We start from the raw sequence: 7,500 nt of genomic DNA on the forward strand, positions 1-7,500 counted from the left end.
TCACGGTCCCGTGTCATCCTTGTCACGTGGCGCAAAAATATATTTAAAAAGGGGAATGCAACACGAGGACTTCCCAGGAGGTCACCCATCCTAGTACTACTCTCGCCCAAGCACGCTTAACTTCAGAGTTCCGATGGGATCCAGTGCTTTAGTGCTGGTATGATCGCATCCAACATGCAACTATCTATTTGTTCCTTATGCTTGCCCCTACTACTACTGCTACTACTGCTACGACATGCAACTATCTATTTGTTCCTTATGCTTGCCCCTACTACTACTACTACTAGTACTACCACTACTACTACTATTACTACTACTACTACTACTACTACTACTACTACTACTACTACTACTAGTCGTTGGGTGTCATGCGCGGTGGGAAAAGTCACAGAGGTCGTGGCGGTGCTCGTGTTGTCGGGGTAGAGAGGGAGCGGTGCAATTCTTGTGTTAAACTCGTCTCCGTTCTCGAGGCAAATGTGGCAATGGACACGGGAGGGGCAAGCTAAAACATATCACAAACGTCAAAAATAAGAAAACTAGTAAACGTCAAAAATAAGAAAACGAGGTCATATAGATCACGGTCCCGTGTCATCCTTGTCACGTGGCGCAAAAATATATTTAAAAAGGGGAATGCAACACGAGGACTTCCCAGGAGGTCACCCATCCTAGTACTACTCTCGCCCAAGCACGCTTAACTTTCGAGTTTTGATGGGATCCGGTGCTTTAGTGGTGGTATGATCGCATCCGACATGCAACTATCTATTTGTTCCTTATGCTTGCCCCTACTACTACTGCTACTACTGCTACTACTGCTACTACTACTACTAGTCGTTGGGTGTGATGCGCGGTGGGAAAAGTCAGAGAGGTCGTGGCGGTGCTCGTGTTGTCGGGGTAGAGAGGGAGCGGTGAAATTCTTGTGTTAAACTCGTCTCCGTTGTCGAGGCAAATGTGGCAATGGACACGGGAGGGGCAAGCTAAAACATATCACCAACGTCAAAAATAAGAAAACTAGTAAACGTCAAAAATAAGAAAACGAGGTCATATAGATCACGGTCCCGCGTCATCCTTGTCACGTGGCGCAAAAATATATTTAAAAAGGGGAATGCAACACGAGGACTTCCCTGGAGGTCACCCATCCTAGTACTACTCTCGCCCAAGCACGCTTAACTTCGGAGTTCTGATGGGATCCGCTGCTTTAGTGCTGGTATGATCGCATCCGACATGCAACTATCTATTTGTTCCTTATGCTTGCCCCTACTACTACTACTACTACTACTACTACTACTACTACTACTATTACTACTACTACTACTACTACTACTACTAGTCGTTGGGTGTCATGCGCGGTGGGAAAAGTCACAGAGGTCGTGGCGGTGCTCGTGTTGTCGGGGTAGAGAGGGACGGTGTAATTCTTGTGTTAAACTCGTCTCCGTTCTCGAGGCAAATGTGGCAATGGACACGGGAGGGGCAAGCTAAAACATATCACAAACTCAAAAATAAGAAAACTAGTAAACGTCAAAAATAAGAAAACGAGGTCATATAGATCACGGTCCCGCGTCATCCTTGTCACGTGGCGCAAAAATATATTTAAAAAGGGGAATGCAACACGAGGACTTCCCTGGAGGTCACCCATCCTAGTACTACTCTCGCCCAAGCACGCTTAACTTCGGAGTTCTGATGGGATCCGCTGCTTTAGTGCTGGTATGATCGCATCCGACATGCAACTATCTATTTGTTCCTTATGCTTGCCCCTACTACTACTACTACTACTACTACTACTACTACTACTATTACTACTACTACTACTACTACTACTAGTCGTTGGGTGTCATGCGCGGTGGGAAAAGTCACAGAGGTCGTGGCGGTGCTCGTGTTGTCGGGGTAGAGAGGGACGGTGTAATTCTTGTGTTAAACTCGTCTCCGTTCTCGAGGCAAATGTGGCAATGGACACGGGAGGGGCAAGCTAAAACATATCACAAACTCAAAAATAAGAAAACTAGTAAACGTCAAAAATAAGAAAACGAGGTCATATAGATCACGGTCCCGTGTCATCCTTGTCATGTGGCGCAAAAATATATTTAAAAAGGGGAATGCAACACGAGGACTTCCCAGGAGGTCACCCATCCTAGTACTACTCTCGGCCAAGCACGCTTAACCTCGGAGTTCTGATGGGATCCGGTGCTTTAGTGCTGGAATGATCGCATCCGACATGCAACTATCTATTTGTTCCTTATGCTTGCCCCTACTACTACTGCTACTACTGCTACTACTGCTACTACTACTACTACTACTACTAGTCGTTGGGTGTCATGCGCGGTGGGAAAAGTCAAAGAGGTCGTGGCGGTGCTCGTGTTGTCGGGGTAGAGAGGGAGCGGTGAAATTCTTGTGTTAAACTCGTCTCCGTTGTCGAGGCAAATGTGGCAATGGACACGGGAGGGGCAAGCTAAAACATATCACAAGCGTCAAAAATAAGAAAACTAGTAAACGTCAAAAATAAGAAAACGAGGTCATATAGATCACGGTCCCGCGTCATCCTTGTCACGTGGCGCAAAAATATATTTAAAAAGGGGAATGCAACACGAGGACTTCCTAGGAGGTCACCCATCCTAGTACTACTCTCCCCCAAGCACGCTTAACTTCGAAGTTCTGATGGGATCCGGTGCTTTAGTGCTGGTATGATCGCATCCGACATGCAACTATCTATTTGTTCCTTATGCTTGCCCCTACTACTACTACTACTAGTACTACTACTACTACTACTACTACTACTACTAGTACTACTACTACTACTACTACTACTACTATTACTACTACTACTACTACTACTACTACTACTAGTCGTTGGGTGTCATGCGCGGTGGGAAAAGTCACAGAGGTCGTGGCGGTGCTCGTGTTGTCGGGGTAGAGAGGGAGCGGTGAAATTCTTGTGTTAAACTCGTCTCCGTTCTCGAGGCAAATGTGGCAATGGACACGGGAGGGGCAAGCTAAAACATATCACAAACGTCAAAAATAAGAAAACTAGTAAACGTCAAAAATAAGAAAACGAGGTCATATAGATCACGGTCCCGTGTCATCCTTGTCACGTGGCGCAAAAATATATTTAAAAAGCGAAATGCAACACGAGGACTTCCCAGGAGGTCACCCATCCTAGTACTACTCTCGCCCAAGCATGCTTAACTTCGGAGTTCTGATGGGATACGGTGCTTTAGTGCTGGTATGATCGCATCCGACATGCAACTATCTATTTGTTCCTTATGCTTGCCACTACTACTACTGCTACTACTGCTACTACTACTACTACTACTACTACTACTACTACTACTAGTCGTTGGGTGTCATGCGCGGTGGGAAAAGTCAGAGAGGTCGTGGCGGTGCTCGTGTTGTCGGGGTAGAGAGGGAGCGGTGAAATTCTTGTGTTAAACTCGTCTCCGTTGTCGAGGCAAATGTGGCAATGGACGCGGGAGGGGCAAGCTCAAACATATCACCAACGTCAAAAATAAGAAAACTAGTAAACGTCAAAAATAAGAAAACGAGGTCATATAGATCACGGTCCCGCGTCATCCTTGTCACGTGGCGCAAAAATATATTTAAAAAGGGGAATGCAACACGAGGACTTCCCAGGAGGTCACCCATCCTAGTACTTACTACTCTCGCCCAAGCACGCTTAACTTCGGAGTTCTGATGGGATCCGGTGCTTTAGTGCTGGTATGATCGCATCCGACATGCAACTATCTATTTGTTCCTTATGCTTGCCCCTACTACTACTACTACTACTACTACTACTACTACTACTACTACTACTACTACTAGTCGTTGGGTGTCATGCGCGGTGGCAAAAGTCACAGAGGTCGTGGCGGTGCTCGTGTTATCGGGTTAGAGAGGGAGCGGTGTAATTCTTGTGTTAAACTCGTCTCCGTTCTCGAGGCAAATGTGGCAATGGACACGGGAGGGGCAAGCTAAAACATATCACAAACGTCAAAAATAAGAAAACTAGTAAACGTCAAAAATAAGAAAACGAGGTCATATAGATCACGGTCCCGCGTCATCCTTGTCACGTGGCGCAAAAATATATTTAAAAAGGGGAATGCAACACGAGGACTTATCAGGAGGTCACCCATCCTAGTACTACTCTCGCCCAAGCACGCTTAACTTCGGAGTTCTGATGGGATCCGGTGCTTTAGTGCTGGTATGATCGCATCCGACATGCAACTATCTATTTGTTCCTTATGCTTGCCCCTACTACTACTGCTACTACTGCTACTACTGCTACTACTACTACTACTACTAGTCGTTGGGTGTCATGCGCGGTGGGAAAAGTCAAAGAGGTCGTGGCGGTGCTCGTGTTGTCGGGGTAGAGAGGGAGCGGTGAAATTCTTGTGTTAAACTCGTCTCCGTTGTCGAGGCAAATGTGGCAATGGACACGGGAGGGGCAAACTAAAACATATCACAAACGTCAAAAATAAGAAAACTAGTAAACGTCAAAAATAAGAAAACGAGGTCATATAGATCACGGTCCCGCGTCATCCTTGTCACGTGGCGCAAAAATATATTTAAAAAGGGGAATGCAACACGAGGACTTCCCAGGAGGTCACCCATCCTAGTACTACTCTCGGCCAAGCACGCTTAACTTCGGAGTTCTGATGGGATCCGGTGCTTTAGTGCTGGTATGATCGCATCCGACATGCAACTATCTATTTGTTCCTTATGCTTGCCCCTACTACTACTACTACTAGTACTACTACTACTACTATTACTACTACTACTACTACTACTACTACTACTACTACTAGTCGTTGGGTGTCATGCGCGGTGGGAAAAGTCACAGAGGTCGTGGCGGTGCTCGTGTTGTCGGGGTAGAGAGGGAGCGGTGAAATTCTTGTGTTAAACTCGTCTCCGTTCTCGAGGCAAATGTGGCAATGGACACGGGAGGGGCAAGCTAAAACATATCACAAACGTCAAAAATAAGAAAACTAGTAAACGTCAAAAATAAGAAAACGAGGTCATATAGATCACGGTCCCGTGTCATCCTTGTCACGTGGCGCAAAAATATATTTAAAAAGGGAAATGCAACACGAGGACTTCCCACGAGGTCACCCATCCTAGTACTACTCTCGCCCAAGCACGCTTAACTTCGGAGTTCTGATGGGATCCGGTGCTTTAGTGCTGTTATGATCGCATCCGACATGCAACTATCTATTTGTTCCTTATGCTTGCCCCTACTACTACTGCTACTACTGCTACTACTGCTACTACTACTACTACTACTAGTCGTTGGGTGTCATGCGCGGTGGGAAAAGTCAGAGAGGTCGTGGCGGTGCTCGTGTTGTCGGGGTAGAGAGGGAGCGGTGAAATTCTTGTGTTAAACTCGTCTCCGTTGTCGAGGCAAATGTGGCAATGGACACGGGAGGGGCAAGCTAAAACATATCACCAACGTCAAAAATAAGAAAACTAGTAAACGTCAAAAATAAGAAAACGAGGTCATATAGATCACGGTCCCGCGTCATCCTTGTCACGTGGCGCAAAAATATATTTAAAAAGGGGAATGCAACACGAGGACATCCCAGGAGGTCACCCATCCTAGTACTTACTACTCTCGCCCAAGCACGCTTAACTTCGGAGTTCTGATGGGATCCGGTGCTTTAGTGCTGGTATGATCGCATCCGACATGCAACTATCTATTTGTTCCTTATGCTTGCCCCTACTACTACTACTACTACTAGTACTACTACTACTAGTACTACTACTACTACTACTACTACTACTATTACTACTACTACTACTACTACTACTACTACTACTACTAGTCGTTGGGTGTCATGCGCGGTGGGAAAAGTCACAGAGGTCGTGGCGGTGCTCGTGTTGTCGGGGTAGAGAGGGAGCGGTGTAATTCTTGTGTTAAACTCGTCTCCGTTCTCGAGGCAAATGTGGCAATGGACACGGGAGGGGCAAGCTGAAACATATCACAAACGTCAAAAATAAGAAAACTAGTAAACGTCAAAAATAAGAAAACGAGGTCATATAGATCACGGTCCCGCGTCATCCTTGTCACGTGGCGCAAAAATATATTTAAAAAGGGGAATGCAACACGAGGACTTATCAGGAGGTCACCCATCCTAGTACTACTCTCGCCCAAGCACGCTTAACTTCGGAGTTCTGATGGGATCCGGTGCTTTAGTGCTGGTATGATCGCATCCGACATGCAACTATCTATTTGTTCCTTATGCTTGCCCCTACTACTACTGCTACTACTGCTACTACTGCTACTACTACTACTACTACTAGTCGTTGGGTGTCATGCGCGGTGGGAAAAGTCAGAGAGGTCGTGGCGGTGCTCGTGTTGTCGGGGTAGAGAGGGAGCGGTGAAATTCTTGTGTTAAACTCGTCTCCGTTGTCGAGGCAAATGTGGCAATGGACACGGGAGGGGCAAGCTAAAACATATCACCAACGTCAAAAATAAGAAAACTAGTAAACGTCAAAAATAAGAAAACGAGGTCATATAGATCACGGTCCCGCGTCATCCTTGTCACGTGGCGCAAAAATATATTTAAAAAGGGGAATGCAACACGAGGACTTCCCAGGAGGTCACCCATCCTAGTACTTACTACTCTCGCCCAAGCACGCTTAACTTCGGAGTTCTGATGGGATCCGGTGCTTTAGTGCTGGTATGATCGCATCCGACATGCAACTATCTATTTGTTCCTTATGCTTGCCCCTACTACTACTGCTACTACTGCTACTACTGCTACTACTACTACTACTACTAGTCGTTGGGTGTCATGCGCGGTGGGAAAAGTCACAAAGGTCATGGCGGTGCTCGTGTTGTCGGGGTAGAGAGGGAGCGGTGTAATTCTTGTGTTAAACTCGTCTCCGTTCTCGAGGCAAATGTGGCAATGGACACGGGAGGGGCAAGCTGAAACATATCACAAACGTCAAAAATAAGAAAACTAGTAAACGTCAAAAATAAGAAAACGAGGTCATATAGATCACGGTCCCGCGTCATCCTTGTCACGTGGCGCAAAAATATATTTAAAAAGGGGAATGCAACACGAGGACTTATCAGGAGGTCACCCATCCTAGTACTACTCTCGCCCAAGCACGCTTAACTTCGGAGTTCTGATGGGATCCGGTGCTTTAGTGCTGGTATGATCGCATCCGACATGCAACTATCTATTTGTTCCTTATGCTTGCCCCTACTACTACTGCTACTACTGCTACTACTGCTACTACTACTACTACTACTAGTCGTTGGGTGTCATGCGCGGTGGGAAAAGTCAAAGAGGTCGTGGCGGTGCTCGTGTTGTCGGGGTAGAGAGGGAGCGGTGAAATTCTTGTGTTAAACTCGTCTCCGTTGTCGAGGCAAATGTGGCAATGGACACGGGAGGGGCAAACTAAAACATATCACAAACGTCAAAAATAAGAAAACTAGTAAACGTCAAAAATAAGAAAACGAGGTCATATAGATCACGGTCCCGCGTCATCCTTGTCACGTGGCGCAAAAAT

The 7,500-nt window shown here is 46.4% G+C and overlaps 15 non-coding genes across 15 annotated transcripts; all 15 read right to left on the reverse strand.

Annotated features, from left to right (window-relative positions):
• Nucleotides 1-52: 52 nt before the first annotated feature.
• On the reverse strand, nt 53-171 carry LOC123415760. The gene has a single exon (XR_006615459.1). It is a non-coding gene; the product is annotated as a 5S ribosomal RNA (ribosomal RNA).
• A 456-nt stretch (nt 172-627) lies between these two features.
• Nucleotides 628-746, reverse strand: LOC123416487. The gene has a single exon (XR_006616139.1). It is a non-coding gene; the product is annotated as a 5S ribosomal RNA (ribosomal RNA).
• Nucleotides 747-1,099: 353 nt separating this feature from the next.
• Nucleotides 1,100-1,218, reverse strand: LOC123415758. The gene has a single exon (XR_006615457.1). It is a non-coding gene; the product is annotated as a 5S ribosomal RNA (ribosomal RNA).
• A 378-nt stretch (nt 1,219-1,596) lies between these two features.
• On the reverse strand, nt 1,597-1,715 carry LOC123415759. The gene has a single exon (XR_006615458.1). It is a non-coding gene; the product is annotated as a 5S ribosomal RNA (ribosomal RNA).
• Nucleotides 1,716-2,087: 372 nt separating this feature from the next.
• LOC123416167 lies at nt 2,088-2,206 on the reverse strand. Its single transcript, XR_006615843.1, has one exon. It is a non-coding gene; the product is annotated as a 5S ribosomal RNA (ribosomal RNA).
• Nucleotides 2,207-2,568: 362 nt separating this feature from the next.
• Nucleotides 2,569-2,687, reverse strand: LOC123416287. Its single transcript, XR_006615957.1, has one exon. It is a non-coding gene; the product is annotated as a 5S ribosomal RNA (ribosomal RNA).
• Nucleotides 2,688-3,109: 422 nt separating this feature from the next.
• LOC123416283 lies at nt 3,110-3,228 on the reverse strand. Its single transcript, XR_006615953.1, has one exon. It is a non-coding gene; the product is annotated as a 5S ribosomal RNA (ribosomal RNA).
• Nucleotides 3,229-3,596: 368 nt separating this feature from the next.
• On the reverse strand, nt 3,597-3,719 carry LOC123415971. The gene has a single exon (XR_006615659.1). It is a non-coding gene; the product is annotated as a 5S ribosomal RNA (ribosomal RNA).
• A 362-nt stretch (nt 3,720-4,081) lies between these two features.
• Nucleotides 4,082-4,200, reverse strand: LOC123415697. Its single transcript, XR_006615401.1, has one exon. It is a non-coding gene; the product is annotated as a 5S ribosomal RNA (ribosomal RNA).
• Nucleotides 4,201-4,559: 359 nt separating this feature from the next.
• On the reverse strand, nt 4,560-4,678 carry LOC123415423. Its single transcript, XR_006615143.1, has one exon. It is a non-coding gene; the product is annotated as a 5S ribosomal RNA (ribosomal RNA).
• Nucleotides 4,679-5,061: 383 nt separating this feature from the next.
• Nucleotides 5,062-5,180, reverse strand: LOC123415917. The gene has a single exon (XR_006615607.1). It is a non-coding gene; the product is annotated as a 5S ribosomal RNA (ribosomal RNA).
• Nucleotides 5,181-5,539: 359 nt separating this feature from the next.
• On the reverse strand, nt 5,540-5,662 carry LOC123416359. Its single transcript, XR_006616025.1, has one exon. It is a non-coding gene; the product is annotated as a 5S ribosomal RNA (ribosomal RNA).
• A 413-nt stretch (nt 5,663-6,075) lies between these two features.
• On the reverse strand, nt 6,076-6,194 carry LOC123415698. The gene has a single exon (XR_006615402.1). It is a non-coding gene; the product is annotated as a 5S ribosomal RNA (ribosomal RNA).
• Nucleotides 6,195-6,553: 359 nt separating this feature from the next.
• Nucleotides 6,554-6,676, reverse strand: LOC123415972. Its single transcript, XR_006615660.1, has one exon. It is a non-coding gene; the product is annotated as a 5S ribosomal RNA (ribosomal RNA).
• A 359-nt stretch (nt 6,677-7,035) lies between these two features.
• On the reverse strand, nt 7,036-7,154 carry LOC123415699. The gene has a single exon (XR_006615403.1). It is a non-coding gene; the product is annotated as a 5S ribosomal RNA (ribosomal RNA).
• Nucleotides 7,155-7,500: the final 346 nt, after the last annotated feature.

The sequence above is a fragment of the Hordeum vulgare genome, unplaced genomic scaffold (assembly GCF_904849725.1).
Source record: "Hordeum vulgare subsp. vulgare unplaced genomic scaffold, MorexV3_pseudomolecules_assembly, whole genome shotgun sequence".
Lineage (NCBI taxonomy): Eukaryota > Viridiplantae > Streptophyta > Magnoliopsida > Poales > Poaceae > Hordeum > Hordeum vulgare.